The following is a 15882-nucleotide window of genomic DNA, read 5'->3' on the forward strand; positions in this document are numbered from 1 at the left end:
CCACTTCTGGCCAATGAACTGTCAGGAGGTGCTCCATCTCCCTTTCACACTAAAGTAGTAAAAAAGCCCAAGTGCAATTTGCTACCTTTTCTCTTGCCTGTTATAACAATAGAGGAGGCTGCACACCACAGACGGTGTTCTATAAGATAGAGGAGCCTCCCTTAACCCAATCTTTTAGTATTATGAAACCCCCACCAACCCACTGGGGACATACATACAGCATAAGGAGAATCAATTGTGTGTTTTAAGTAGCTGCATTTTGGGGGCTGTTTGCTATGGCAGCATAACCTCGGCTATCCTGACTAATACCCATTACTTACACATTATCAGCAATTCATATATACATATATTTCATTTATGGATGATAGGTTCACAGAGTTTGAGTGAAATGAAGCTTCTTGAAGCACGTTCTTATCCTTTGAAGGAGATGTCATGATACCAAGTGACTGTTCTTAGTATAGCATCATTAGTGCCACTGAAACTCATGAAACAATTGATTTGCTAGTGTGGTTTGGTTGAGCCAAATTATCATATTTTATGTATAACTCTGTACTTGATGCTATAATAGGGGAAAGGGAGAATAAAGGAGGATTATAAAATATATTTTCTGTTTTCCAAAAATTGATAAGTAAACTTTATTGTTTTGAGGAAGAGAAATATTATGCAGTTGAAGCAATGATGTAACAAAGCAGGAAAATATTGTATAATACTGCATAAATGTAATCTTCCATTGAGGCCCAAACACATGGATAAAGGTAAGTCTGCTTTGACATAATTGGACTCTACCATCTTGTCTTTGAATCACTGTGGTGATCTCTCAGACAATTGTTCTTGAAGAGTGCCTCGTTTTCGATGCTGAGCTCTAAATGAATGAGGTGGAGTAGGTTAAGAGGAAGTTCCTAGGAGGGACTGTAAGTTGAACTTGACCTTGAAGGGTATACAAGAAAGAGGTGGGAAAAGCATTCAATGCTTTGAGAAGAAAGATTAGAATGGAGGGGGTAGGGGAATGACTACTTGGGTGGACCAGGGGATATGTTAGAAAACAATAGAGGAGGTCCAGGTTGTAGGGGCTGGGGGGACTTTTCTTATTCACTTAGAAAAATAATTCTTCATTAGCTAACCTTGTTTGTTGGTTAATCTTGTGCATTCTTCACTGTCAAGTTTGTAGTTTCTATGAGGTGGTTAAAATGTGAGAACTTTTCAGTTTTCACCAAGGTATATGGTTTTAAATCATTTCACTCTCCATACAAAGCCACAAACTCATTCCCTAATCTCTATCATCATCTATCCTTTATCCTTTTTATCATCACTCTTGCTCTTACTGTTAACACCAGATAGATACACAGGCTGAGGTACAGCAATGAAGTTTCTATGAGGATGGCTTGTATTCTAGATGGAACCTTAGGATGATGTTTACTTTCTCATGTCTTCGTTTATTCTTCTGTTTATTTGGCAAGCGTTAATTGAGTGTCTGCAATTGTGCTAGGTGTTAGGGATATAAAGAAGAACAGTGTATTCTCTGCCCACAGAGTCTTAGAAGGGAAATAGGCTTACAATATTCTGCAGCACAGAGGGTTAATTATATAAGAGTTATGTTTGAGGAACACTAGAGAGACTTAATTCCTGACAGCTGAAATTCAAAACTGACCAGAATTTTATGTCAACTGATCTCTGGGTTTGACTTACTTGACTTGGCTACAACTAAAATATTTCCTTTTGGGTTAGTCTGATCCTGATGCATAACAATGGACTCAATGTCTTCCACTAGGGGTGCTTCCACCAGCTACATGCCACATGAAATAGGAGTTTGGGTACAATGACCCTCCAAAGTAATTTTGGAGTATTATTGCCAAAAAGAGGAAGAAAAACATACAAATAGAACAAAAATCACACATATCTACTACCTGTTGGTGAGCCTTTCTCAACAGAATTTTAGGAAGCCATGGAACAGACCAGTTCAGAGGGGAGAAACCTAGAATATAAACTAGGTCTGTCTTGAGGGGAAGAAGAGGTACATGGAAGTGTGATACTCTCTTTTTCCCTTCACATTCGATCTCTAGCCTTCTTTCCACCCTCTTCTGTTTGCCAATAAACTGGCTTCTATGGGATGCCCTAGGCAAGATTCTTTGCTCCGTGACTTCCTCACTTAGAAGATGAGAAGGTGGAAGCAGAAAGAGGGAGAGTGTGTATTCACCTGGCTCCCTCCCTGCTGAGCTGAGATGGGCATAACCTTCTATCCTGTCCCATGATCCCAAGTAGGAGACAACATCTACAGCTGCTACTAAAATTATGGCAATCACCCTCACCAAGGTCTACAATGTTTTCTCTCTTCTTGCCCTTTCAAGGCTAAGGGATGGAGCTGCTACCTGCTGTTGCTGGCCCTGGGGTGCTTCACTGTTCCTTGCTGGCTCCTCTTAACCTTATTCACATCATTTAAGCATGTGAAATATTACTCTGCTTGAGTGGGGTCTGTTTCTTGCTAGGTCTGCTAATGCAGGGTGGGACCTAGGTGCTGGTGTTGGGTGAGATGCAACTGAGGACGTAGAGCTCCACATTTAGAGACTACAGAAATGGATGGCAGGTCACCACTGGCCCAGGCAGGTGGAGTTGCAGCAGGCTTGCAGAGCATATTGAATGGTAGCCCAGGAACAGGCAACACACACACCCAAGCTAGTCAGGGAGGGGCTGATGGCAAGTAATAGCAGGGCCACTGCACTGGATAGCTCCAGTGATCACTATTCACATTGCTTTCTAAATAATACAAATATTTTCATTGGCATTCAGAAGCCAATTCTGGCCTTAGGGTGAGAGTTACCCAAGATAAAGTACTGATAAATGTAAAGATGATGGTAATAACACCACTTTTAAAAATTCAAATGAGAGTACTAGCAATTCTTCCAATGGCTGCATTTTCCTTTGATAGGTTTTCTTTAATTTTAATTTTTATTATACTTTAAGTTCTAGGGTACATGTGCACAATGTGCAGATTTGTTACATAGGTATACATGTGCCATGTTGGTTTGCTGCACCCATTAACTCGTCATTTACATTAGGTATTTCTCCTAATGTTATCCCTCCCCCCGTCCCCCACTCCATGACAGGCCCCCATGTGTGATATTCCCCGCCCTGTGTCCAAGTGTTCTCATTGTTCAATTCTCACCTATGAGTGAGAACGTGCGGTGTTTGGTTTTCTGTCCTTGTGATAGTTTGCTCAGAATGATAGGTTATTTAAACTCTCTAAGCCTCAGTTTCCTCATCTATGGACTGAGGATAATGATAGCCGCTCTTGAGTGAGAGCTAATCTTGTAGCAGCCCATGGGAAATACAGGCTTGGCAAAAATGTGGTGATGGATTTCTGAGCACAGCACCTGAGGTCCATTGTGTGTGCCCTGTAGCTAGAAGTTTGTGATGTGCATTCTCTTGTGCATCATGTAGCAGAAGTCTGATTTTAAGGAATGGTATACAACCTCAGAGCCAAACTAACCTCCAGGTTGCCTTGGTGCTGAGTGACCTGAATTAGAAAACTCAGCCGGCTGGGCGCGGTGGCTCATGCCTGTAATCCCAGCATTTTGGGAGGCCAAGGTGGGCAGATCACTTGAGGTAAGGAGTTTGAGACCAGTCTGGCCAAAATGGTGAAACCACATCTCTACTAAAAATACAAAAATTAGCCGGGTGTGGTGGCACATGCCTGTAATCCCAGCTACTCGAGAAGCTGAGGCAGGAGAATTTCTTGAACCCAGGAGGCAGAGGTTGCAGTGAGCCAAAACCACGCCACTGCACTCCAGCCTGTGTGACAGAGCAAGACTCTGTGTCAAAAACAAAACAAAACAAACAAATAAACAAAAACTACAACTATTTAAAATTCTTCCTGAAGAAAGGACAATGTCCTTCTCAGAGTATGGGGTTAAGTTAAGCAGCAAAAATTGATAGTAAAACATTGCAATGTGGTACAGGGCTTAGGCAGGTATTATATTATCATGTGGGTAATATGACAGAGAAAAACACACAAAAACCCCAAACAAAACAAGAAGCATCTGAGATAAGCAGCCTTATTTTTATAGGTATTTAGCAATGCTAAAGGGTATCAAAGACTTTCATTAGGAAAGCAGGCTTCTTAGCATTACTCCAATCCCACCCAAGCCATCAGAGTAATTAAACTCCATATGCCTCCATCACAGTTCCTGTGTTTTTTTTAAGTATTCAGAGTTAGCTTGTTTGTTACATAATACAGTTGGATGACAATCTAAGTAACTGACCTAATAATTTATTTAAAAATTGAACCTGTGATGTTTTTGCATCTTTTCAAGATTTTTTTTTTGTTTCAGAAAATCAATTTTAATGAGATTATATCAAGAGTTAGTTTTAATGAAGGGTTTATTGGAAAGGCAGTCCAGTAAGTACTTTTATCTAAGAGGCCTAAAGGGCAATAAAAACATACATTTGTATACCTATCAGTTACAGACTTATCTAAAATAAACAATAATAACACTGTAATGAGAATGAAGAATTCTATCACGCACAGCGATTAGAAGCAGCTTGGCATTAAAGTATAACTGATGACAGTCCAATTAAGCCATGTATTTCCTCCTTGGTTTAGGGTTACTTGCTTGAAGCACTCCATGGCTCCAAACAGGCTTTTGTATTTGCTCTGACCACAGTTGGTGTCATAGCTTACCATCATTTTCAATTTTATGGAAAATTACAATGCAGTATAACATGCTTTTAAGACATAATGATTATGTATTTGGAGAGTAGAGTGAATTATTAAATCACAAACTCTGGCTTTCTCCCTAAAACTGATAGGTCAGTGAGCCAGTTTGTCAAACTTTGATAAGAAGTTGGGATGGGTAGTGTTGAAATAAGATGAAAGGGGCAATAGGGTGGCCATATCCCAGTGATATCTGCCAAATATTTAATTAAATAGTATCTGAAGGTGTAGACCAGTTGGATCAGCTTTTTTTGTTTTTTTCTTTTCTTGCATTTACACACTGTAGAAAGATCAAATCAACCAAAATATATGTTTAATCTAATTATCTATGCTGTCATTCTGTGTGCAGAAATGGGGGCCAGGGAGGGGCCTGGGTGGGAGAAGGGGGTTCAGAAGGGGAAGCACTGGCTCTTGTACATAAAATACGATGAATCAAGCCCACTCTGTTTCAGTTTGACACATATTCTCTTCATACAGGCCCAGACCTGATCATGATAAAAATTATTTATGTTTGCTAAACTTCCAGAAGGAGCTAGTAGATTAAAGAGGAAATGAATTTTGGTATTTTCACTAATTGATTTTACTCATCTAATTTATTTGTATTTCTGCAAGAAATTAGTGAGCTGCTGCTATATTTCAGGCACCATTTCAGGCACTGGCAACATAAAAATGAGTGAAGCATGGTTTCTATTCTCTTTAAGTTTACAGTTTACTGGGGGAAGGCACATATGTTTATAAATCAATACTGATAAGTGTCAAGAGTGCTATCACAGAGATTGGTAGAGGGTAAAGTAGAGAAGTTGCCAATTTTTTAATTTTTTTTTTTTTTTTTTGAGACAGAGTCTTGCTGTGTCACCCAGGCTGGAATGCAGTGGTGCGATCTCGGCTCACTGCAACTTCCACCTCCTGGGTTCAAGCGATTCTCCTGCCTCATCTTCCTAAGTAGCTGGGATTACAGGCCCATACCACCTTACCTGGCTAATTTTTGTATTTTTAGTAGAGATGGGGTTTCACCATGTTGGCCTGGCTTGTCTTGAATTCCTGACCTCAGGTGATCCATGCACCTCGGCCCCCCAAAATGCTGGGATTACAGGCATGAGCCACCAAGCCTGGCTGAAGTTGCCAATTTTTGTCAGTGGTAGGAAGAGGATAGCAGTGAGGGCCTCTGGGTGAAGGTGACAGCTGTGCCAGAGTGCACAGGTGGAACGTTGGAAAAGCCTGGTGTATTCATCAGCCTAAAGTAGAGAAGCTCACGTTAGCTGGAACTGTAATGAGAAAAGAGGCTGCAGATATTAGTAGGGATGGATTGTGGGTCTCTGATGTCTTATTAAGGAGCTTAGAATTCATTTTAGAAGTTCTGGGAGAAGTTTAAAAGCAGGATAGAAACATGGCCAGGATTTTATGTTAGACAGGCATCCATAGAGAGGAAAGATCTGATGGCATGTGTGCAGCTGGAGATGAGGAGACGATGGGGATGATATTGCAAGAGCAGCAATGGCTGAAATTTACTGAGCTCTTAATGTGTGCCAGGCATGTTATATGGATTCGTGGATTTAATCCTTACTATGACCTGAGTGGTAGTTACTATCAGTTAACGATAGTTTATTAAACAGAGAAAAATATCTGGGGAGGTTAAATAACTTGTCCAAGGTAGGAAAGTAATGGCTGAGCTGGACTTTCACTCAGTCACTTAATTACTGTTTGGTCCTTCCTTCCCAGGGAAGGTGTGTGGCCATATGACCCATGACAAAGCGATGGCAGATGGAAGGAGACAGGGCACAGTAAAAAGACATTAAGAAGGTGAAATTTGAGATAGCTCACTTAACTGATGCAATAATTTCTTTGTAAATATGCCAGGTCTTCAAATCCAGTAGTCTAGAGCTCCAAATTAACTGATTCTGAGGCTACTATGTTTCATTCTATTAGCACTTTTAAATTTACTGTGGAATAATCCACGAGCTTTGTTTAAAGCAGGAGTACTCTTAGCTTTTGAGGCTAAAAGCCAAACCAAAATGAAGCCTTTTAAGGTGTCATGGGTCAAGGGCCCCTTGAGCATCCTCTGAACTCTCAGAGTGGCCTGTGTTTATTTCTTTCTTAGTATTTACCATGCTGCACTGGAACAATCTGGCTGCTGCTCTGTATCTTTCTCCAAATTGATGTTTTTGAGGGCAGGGATCATTTTCCAGGTCAGTTAAATTCAACCAACATGCATGGAGAGTCTGCTGTACCATAGGAGGTAGGCATTATTTTAGGCTCTGGCAATAAGTTTATACACAAGATATTGTTCTGGCCAGACAGTTGAAGGGGAAGCTGATGCATTTTCAGCCCATTTCATTGCAATGTGGTGGGAGTGCTCATGAGGGCACATGTGGGTCTGTGGATGTATAGATGAAATGTACTGTATCAAATTCTCTGTAGAGAAAGGGGATTTGGATAGATTTCCCAGAGGAGGTGATTATGGAGGTGAACATTTTAAAATGTAGATCTTATTATTATTCAAGTATAGTGAGGCCAACATATCAGAAGACAATTGTCATTGAAAAGATAGGTTGTTACTGAAGGCATCACTGCAGGATTATAACTGAGAAAATTATTACAGTGAAAGAGATCTGATCTAACCAACTCCAAGCTGTCCTTTTTCCCTCCTGGGTATAGACCAAACTAACTTTAGGAGAAACCTAGCTTATAGTTTAACTTTGAAACAAAGACGATAACTGCCCTTTCCCAAAACAAACTCTCTTCCTCACTGGGGACTATAATGCCTCTGTAGGGCTAACAAATTAGCCTTAAGATGAGAAATTATAATTTAGGAGTCATGCAGCTGGAGGCTACAAGATTCTGACCCTCCCCATATTGCTCCTAGAGATAACATCACTATTGAAAAACCTAAGGTCAGTGTTTGAGATATTTTGCAGATCCTGCACTTGATGGATCAGCTGGTACCACCCAGATTGATAAACTGGCTCATTTGATTTTGCAGTCCCTTACCCAGGACCTGACTTAGCACAAGAGGGCAGCTTTAACTTCTTATGATTCCATCTCCGACCCAACCAATTAGCACTCCTGACTCACTGGGCCCCCACTCACCAAATTACCCTTAAAAACTCTGATCCCTGAAGGCTCAGAGAGACTGATTTGAGTAATAATAAAATTCCCGTCTCATGCACAGCTGGCTTTGTCTGAATAACTCTTTCTCTATTGCAATTCCCCTGTCTTGATAAATTGGCTCTATCTAGGCAGCAGCCAAGTTGAACCCATTGGAGAGTTATATTACTTACAGTTCCCAAGAAGAAGGGGCACATGATGCCATGCTTTGTGGGGCCACTCAGGGAAGAACCAGGGTTATGCAGGAGGCAGAGGGAGTGAGGGAGAAATGTGAGCAAGGGCCTTTATTGTGGTTTATGTGGGAAGAAATGAGGGAAACAAGACTAACAGACTTAGGGTTGGCAAGTTTGAGTAATTTCAGCAGGCTCTAAGTTGTAGGGGCTGTCCCTAATGGTCTGGTATCTGGCTCTGGGGTGATGAGGGCAGGGGAATTGTCAATTTGAGTGACATTCCAATAGAGGAGGTGGTTGGGTGTGGACTCTGGATTGGTTGATTTGCATATGAAAGATCCACTTGCAGGTGAGTTGTTTATTATTTTTAGGAATTGCACAGCCCTGGGAGGAGGGTCCCCCTAAGATCAGCAAGGCCCCAGATGTCAAAGCATCAGAATGCAGAAAATACATGATTAATACAATAAATCTTGGGGCAATGAAAAAGAATTATCCAAGCAAAGCATTGGTCAAAGGCACACCAAGGAGACCAAAAGCTTGAGCAAATAGGATATGCACAGCTCAGTGCAGTGTGCTACCTGTAGCTCACTGCACTGAGCTGTGCGTATCCTACTTGCTCAAGCTTTTGGTTCAGTAGAAATGCAGAATTAGAAATGGCAAGAGGTAAGACTGCAGGAAAACACCAAAGGCAAAGTTGGAAGGAGTTTGGAAGGTCTGGAGGATGTGCATTCTGGAGAGAGGATGAAAAGCAGCTATAAGAACACCAGACAGAAGGCTGTTATCATCACTCTAAGTCAGAGAAGGTGAAGGCTTAGACGAAGAAGGAGATGGCCGCGTAAATGAAAAACAAGGTTGCATAGTAGAAGTGAAAGAGACAGGATTTGTTAGGGATTGACTATTGGGGCAGCATTAATTTTGTGTTGTGTCTCCATGTCTTGCCGTGTGGGAGATATTCAGATCATATTTATTAAATACATTCATTTCTGGTCAAAAGATGCTTTAAATTTTTTTTTTTTTTGCAAGTTCTTACATAAACCACCTTATTCACTGGAAATCTCAAACTTGAGATTTATAGTGGAGCTTTCATATTTCCTCAAATGGCTAAAAAACCAAGCTAGTTACTTCCAAGATAGAGTGGGGATACAGACATTGGGTAAATGCCCCCATTCCAAAATGGAGACATTGGCCAAACAAAGGGGCTACAGGCCCCATGCAAGCCTGAAACCCAGCAAAGCAGTCATTACATCTTAAAGCTCCAAAATAATCTCCTTTGACTTCATGTCTCATATCCAGGGCACACTGATGGAAGGGGTGAGCTCCCACAGCCTTGGGCAGCTCCACCCCTGTGGCTCTGCAGGATACAGCCCCATGGCTGCTTTCACAGGCTGGCATTGAGTGCCTGTGGCTTTTCCAGGTACGTGATGCAAGCTGTCTGTGGACCTGTCATCCTGGGATCTGGACAATGGTGGCCCTCTTCTGACAGTTCCACTAGGCAGCTATTGTCTTGGCTATTAACACTCGGCTCCTTGTTATTTGTGCAAATTTCTGCAGCCGGATTGAATTTTTCCCCAGAAAATGGGTTTTTGTTTTCTACCACGTGATCAGACTGCAAATTTTCCAAACTTTTATGTTCTGCTTCCCTTTTAAACCTAAGTTCCCATTTCAGATCATCTCTTTGTGAATGCATATGACTGTACACTTTCAGAAAAGGTGTGGTCACCTCTTGTATGCTTTGCTGCTTAGAAATTTCTTCCGCCAGATACCCTAAATCATCTCTCTCAACATGTGGGGATTACAATTCAACATGAGATTTGGGTGAGGAAACAGAGCCAAACTATATCAACACAGATAGCCTTAAAGAAAGAACTTCTCTTACAGAATCAGAGAGAAGATTTCCTATGGCAGATCATACTGGTTCTGACAGCAAGAAGATTTTGGATGCTTCAGTTAATTAGTTTTATGGCAAATATATCATAAACATGTCCCTTATTAGTCTTAAGGGGCTTTATTTTCACAAGGTTTTGAGAAACTGGACATACCATTGCAGTATCTAACGAATACCTTGGATCCAGGTAAAAAAAATCTGAAACCTTGCTCATGGCTGTAAGCCAATAACACCCACACTTGTCTGTCATGGTATTGCAGTCATAAACTTCGTGATTGCTGTGATTGACTGGGGTGATGCAATCAGCTGGAAAGACATTTCCTGTTTGGTGTCTAACTTTCTGACTGCATGCTTATGAAGAGACAAAGACATCATATTTTTTGCTCAGAAAGTGTGTTTTTAGCTTAGTTTTCAGTGAAATTTCTTCTCTCATTATGGTAAAGATTTTACTATATAGGAAAGTAATGTGTATCATGTAAAGGACTTTGCAGAGATAATTTTATTTAATTCTCGCAGCAGCTCTGGAAGGAAAGTATTGTATAACAAACTGGATGAAAGATAACAACAGTGCTTGGGGGTGATATGGGGCTTGTTCATGGTATCATGATTTTGTTGGTGCAAATTTTTTGTTTTGGCTGGATATAGGGTATTATGGTTATTTAGCATGGCAAAAATTTAAATCAGATTTATTGAGCTCATATTCTTTCCACTCTTACTAAGTTTATTATTATTATTATCATCATCTTATTATTATTATCATCACAAAAGGGATGCTTACTGACTATAGAAAATTTTTTAAAATAACAAGAAACCTTACCCATAACCCATTATAAATATGTTTGTCTTTTTTAGTTTTTTTTCTTTTCTAACCATTTTTTCCCTATTTTTGCATGGCTATGAATACACTGCAAAGGTAATTTTGTATCATTTGGAAAGATTTAAATTATTTTAGGAGAAAAGAGTTTAAAAGATATGAGAGGGGCTGAAAGTAGGAGGGAATGTAAGCGGGAAGAAGTGGAAAGAGATATGAAGAACTAAGAAACTTTGCAAACTCAAGAATATGTCAATCATAACTTATTTTGAAATATTTCTGTAGTCTAAAAGGAATAGCATCCTGTCATTGCCAATACCCATACTTAGAAGACACCTGTACCATTATGTAGCCAAACTTCCAGAGACTCAGGAAATTCTTATTAGAGTAATTTGCCTTCCTTACATATCAGTCAAATATTGCAATTACTAGGTCATTATGACAGTTGCATTCCTTTCTCTAGACCAGGAAATAGTCGCTGAAGAGCAAAGTTGCATGGACAGTATTTGTGAGACTGTAATTAATTATGAGACCTTCTTAACTCATCCAATAATGGAACTAGATCAAACTAGAGAAAAAATGAATTTGATTACCTGTATTAAGAAATTCCTTCCAAGCAATATTTTAAAATGGTAATCAGAATTCAGCTACTCCCTGGTGACTGATAAATTTAAACTAAAGTTAAATAATTATTTTCAAAAAGTTAATTATTATAATGTAATGCTTGGCTTCATTTCCTTAATAAATGAATCACCTTATTTCAGCCTTGCAAATTAGCATGTAATATGGAATCCAGCCAAGGGAGGCATTAGGACTTGAGGAAACAGAAGACGTTCTACACGCCCTTTCTGCCATCTAACTGCCTTTAGGGATAACATTTTACTGGTTCAAGTTTCTTGTTTTAGTTGGATATAGAGTATTACGATTATTTAGCAATGGATGTCAATGCCAAGAATCAATCTGTACTGTACATGACTAGAATTAGCAGAAATGTGATTTGAACTATGTAGGATTAATCATGAAAGTATGCAATTAGGTGGATTGTTTTGTCTGAAGATACAAGTGCAACCTTGTGTGTTGGCTGTGCTATAGGACCAACAGGTTCATATACCCACTGTGCAGTAACAGACCAATACACTTTCTTTGTGGCAGGGTTTGCAGCTGAGAAAGAGTTTAATAACCAAAGGGCACCGACAAGGAAATGGAAGGAGACCCTCAAATCCATCTTCCCAAGGAGTTCTGAGCTGGGGCTTTGAAGGGGATTATGGAGGGTGAGGGCTTGAAAAATTGGGCCTCTTGATAGATCAGGATAAGAGGGATAAAATCATCAGGATGTGGGCCGGGCGCGGTGGCTCACGCGTGTAATCCCAGCACTTTGGGAGGCCAAGGCGGGCAGATCATGAGGTCAGGAGATCGAGACCATCCTGACTAACACGGTGAAACCCCGTCTCTACTAAAAAATACAAAAAATTAGCTGGGCGTGGTAGGGGCGCCTGTAGTCCCAGCTCCTCGGGAGGCTGAGGCAGGAGAATGGCGTGAACCTGGGAGGCAGAGCTTGCAGTGAGCCGAGATCACGCCACCGCACTCCAGCCTGGGCAACAGAGCGAGACTCCGTCTCAAAAATAAAAATAAAATAATAAAAAAAAATCATCAGGATGTGGAAACTGCATTCTTTAGTGAGTCAGCTTCTTTGGGTCCTTCAGACCAGCTGACGTCAGTAGTTTCACCGTTAAGCAGGACTTGAAAGAAATGAAAAGCTTAACATTTCATATTGTTCAAGTTGTTATCTGTAGAGCAATTAAGGGGAACTATAATCTTGTAACAGGGTCTATGCGATTCTGAGGCAAGAGGCATGAAACAACTCTGAGGAAGCAGGTCGGAGAGCAGCTGACCTGGTGATCAAGGTGTGTGTGCTGCAAACTCGGTTTTTTTCCTTTCTCCCTATCCCTTCTTCTCTGATTAACTTTGTAAAGTTCATACAAATGGTTTCAGCAGTGAGGTCAGTAATACATGCTCAACAGAGAAGGCAGAAGTTACATTTGATGGATGAAGCCAAGTAGGAGACCAAAAAGCCACATGTGGAGGAAAACATTCAGATTCCCAGACTGAGAGTGAAGGTGGTTCAGGATCCAAATATAGGTAATATATTGCGAACAGGTACTGATATGAGATGGCCGTAACTTTGACAAATGTCCCCTTGTTACCATAGATGGCTTTTTTGCTCCAAGTAGGTGATTATCACCCCTGCAAGGTCATCTTGAGGAAATCACGATGTTGGAATAATGGAACCATCTCTGGCCAATGAGCTAAATTTAGGTAATTGGATAAAGCCCAGATTCCCAGGTTAAGCTGTCCCAAAACAGACGCATTAAAAATATTTTAAATAATAAACATGACAGAAACATGGCAAAAATAAAGTTATAATCACTGGGGTTAAGGAAGTTATTTCAAATAACCTTAAGCAGGCCCTTGGTTAGGTTAGTAATTTTCCAGCCACTGGAAGTAACAAGTTACCTGTCAATCCTCCTCCCTTTATCCATAGGCTCTGGTTTTTTTTAAAACTCAGATTTCATCTTTTTTCCCAGGTATCACAGCAAAAAGTCTGAAACTCTCGTTTTCCTCCACAATAGTTTTCATTCACTTCTTTTAGATGACACGTGTTTGTGACTTATTTTCTATCCTTATTTATATCTCCTGTTCATATCTTATTTTCTTAATTGATAATAATCTTTCTGAGGGCAGAAATGAAGACTTGGAACTTGGCATTTTTTCCAGTCATGCTGACACAGTACCCCGCAGACAGCACTTACTAAAGGGATGAGGGACAATACGGTGAGAACCAGCCATTACCTTCAAATGCCTTTTCTGGTGGCTCCTCATTCCCACCTTCCCATTTTCAGTAAAACTTACTTGGAAAACTTTTTTCCTCTGTTCTTTTTTTTTTTTTTTTTTTCCGAGATGGAGTCTCGCCCTGTCGCCCAGGTTGGAGTGCAGTGGCGCGATCTCGGCTCACTGCAACCTCTGCCTCCTGGGTTCATCCCGTTCTCCTGCCTCAGTCTCCCGAGTAGCTGGGACTACAGGCGCCTGCCACCACGCCCGGCTAATTTTTTGTACATTTAGTAGAGACAGGGTTTCACTGTGTTAGCCAGGATGGTCTCGATCTCCTGACCTCGTGATCCGCCTGCTTCGGCCTCCCAAAGTACTGGGATTACAGGCGTGAGCCACCGTGCCCGGCCTTCTCTGTTCTTTTATGAAGAAAAGGGAGCTAATCTCTGTGTTATAGAGGCCTGGGACCTGGGGTTAATCCTCTGACCTACAACATTTTCTAATTCTTTAGTTGATGAGATAAAATAATTTATGTGAAAACACTATATAAACTATTAAGGCCCTTTAGAAGTTGTCACTGATATTTGATTAAACTTCTGAGAGCTGATGATTACTTTGTAGAATTTTTTAAAAATTTGCTTATCACTTGTACAATATTATTTTACATTCACATTAATAAATTTTGATCTTTATACATAAAGACGTTTTATGTTCATAGTACTAGAATGAAACACTGTTAGAGTTAGAATTGACTGTTTTAGTTTGCCAAGGCTGCCATAACAAATACTACAGACTGGGTGGCTTAAACACAGACATTTATTCTCTCACAGTTCTGGAGGCTGGTGTCCAAGATGAAGGCGTTGGCAGAGTTGGTTTCTTCTGAGGCCTGTCTCCTTGGCTTGCAGATGACCACCTTCTCCTGTGTCCTCATATTGCCTTTCCTCTGTGCTTACGTGCCTCTGGTGTCTCTTTTTCTTCTTACAAGGATACCAGGCCGGGTGCGGTGGCTCACGCTTGTCATCCCAGCACTTTGGGAGGCCCAGGCTGGTGGATCACAAAGTCAGGAGTTCAAGACCAGCCTGGCCAACATGGTGAAACCCCGTCTCTACTAAAAATAAAAAAAATTAGCTAGGCCTGGTGGTGGGTGCCTGTAATCCCAGCTACTCAGGAGGCTGAGGCAGAGAATTGCTTGAATCCTGGAGGTGGAGGTTGCAGTGAGCCGAGATCGTGCCACCGCACTCCAGCCTGGGTGACAGAGCGAGACTCCATCTCAATAAATAAATAAATAAATAAATAAAAGGATACCAGTCCTACTGGATTAGGACTCTACCACTGTGACCTCATTTTACCTTAATGGACTCTCTAAAGACCCTATTTCCAATTACAGGCACATTGAAGATTAGGGCTTCAACATATGAATTTGGTGGTGGAGTTGGGCACAATTCAGTCCACAACAGTGACTTCACTTTATGGTTTAATCCAGCCTCCACATTTTACAAATGAAGGAACTGAGGTTGGGAAATAGAATGTGCCCAGGAAATCAGTGACAGAGGCAGGTCTGTGGCCCTGGCCCTAATCATGCCGTCCTTCTGCCTTTCTTTTTCATGTTTTCTTTGTTTTCTCCAGCTTCCATTCACTTAGTACATAAGCAAAACATGACATGCAATGCATTTATTTCCATCCTCATACCCTCAAGAATTTGTTAAACATAGAGAAGTCAGTTAAACATTACCTGAAATATACTAGCAAATATAAAACTACTGGGAATATTAGTGGTGTTAACAATATTTTTCTTATCTTCTGATTTCCAAAGTATACTGTGCATGTACGTGTATATGTGCGGTGTGTGTATATGCGTGGCATGTGTGTGTTTGCATGCACATGTGTGTGGCATTATGCACATGCATGTGTGTGTGGTATGCGTATGTGCATGTAATCATGAGTGTTGTGTGTGCTGTGCATACATGTGTGGGGAATATGTGTGGGTGTACGTGTCTGTGTGCATGTGTGTGGCATATGTGCACGTGTGTGGTATGTAAGTATGTGAATGTATTTCCACAGTATGTGTGTGTTTATATGTGCACGTGTGTGTGTGTGTGTGTGTGTGTGGTGTATTTGCGTTTATGTTACAAAATATCAGATTTGGACATGATCACATGTTTTGTCAGCCTTTTTTTACATGTAGAAAATATGAACAAGTAGAACGCAGGACAAAAGAAAGACAGACATAGGAATAGAGTATGTCCATGCAATGAAAAAGTAGTAATCTAAACAGTAGATCTTTTAGAACTTTTTTTCTAGTTAAGACTACTTAATTTTTGTCTCAGCAAAGTCATGAACATTGAATTTGGGGTGGCGTGAATACTTGTGTGACTGG

The 15882-nt window shown here is 40.7% G+C and overlaps 1 long non-coding RNA gene across 1 annotated transcript in view; it reads left to right on the top strand.

Moving 5' to 3' along the window:
• The window catches only part of LOC134807968 (uncharacterized), a 512919-nt gene that overhangs the window by 463422 nt on the left and 33615 nt on the right, over positions 1 to 15882 (top strand). The gene's annotated exons all lie outside the window — the stretch shown is intronic.

The sequence above is a fragment of the Pan troglodytes genome, chromosome 13 (assembly GCF_028858775.2).
Source record: "Pan troglodytes isolate AG18354 chromosome 13, NHGRI_mPanTro3-v2.0_pri, whole genome shotgun sequence".
NCBI lineage: Eukaryota > Metazoa > Chordata > Mammalia > Primates > Hominidae > Pan > Pan troglodytes.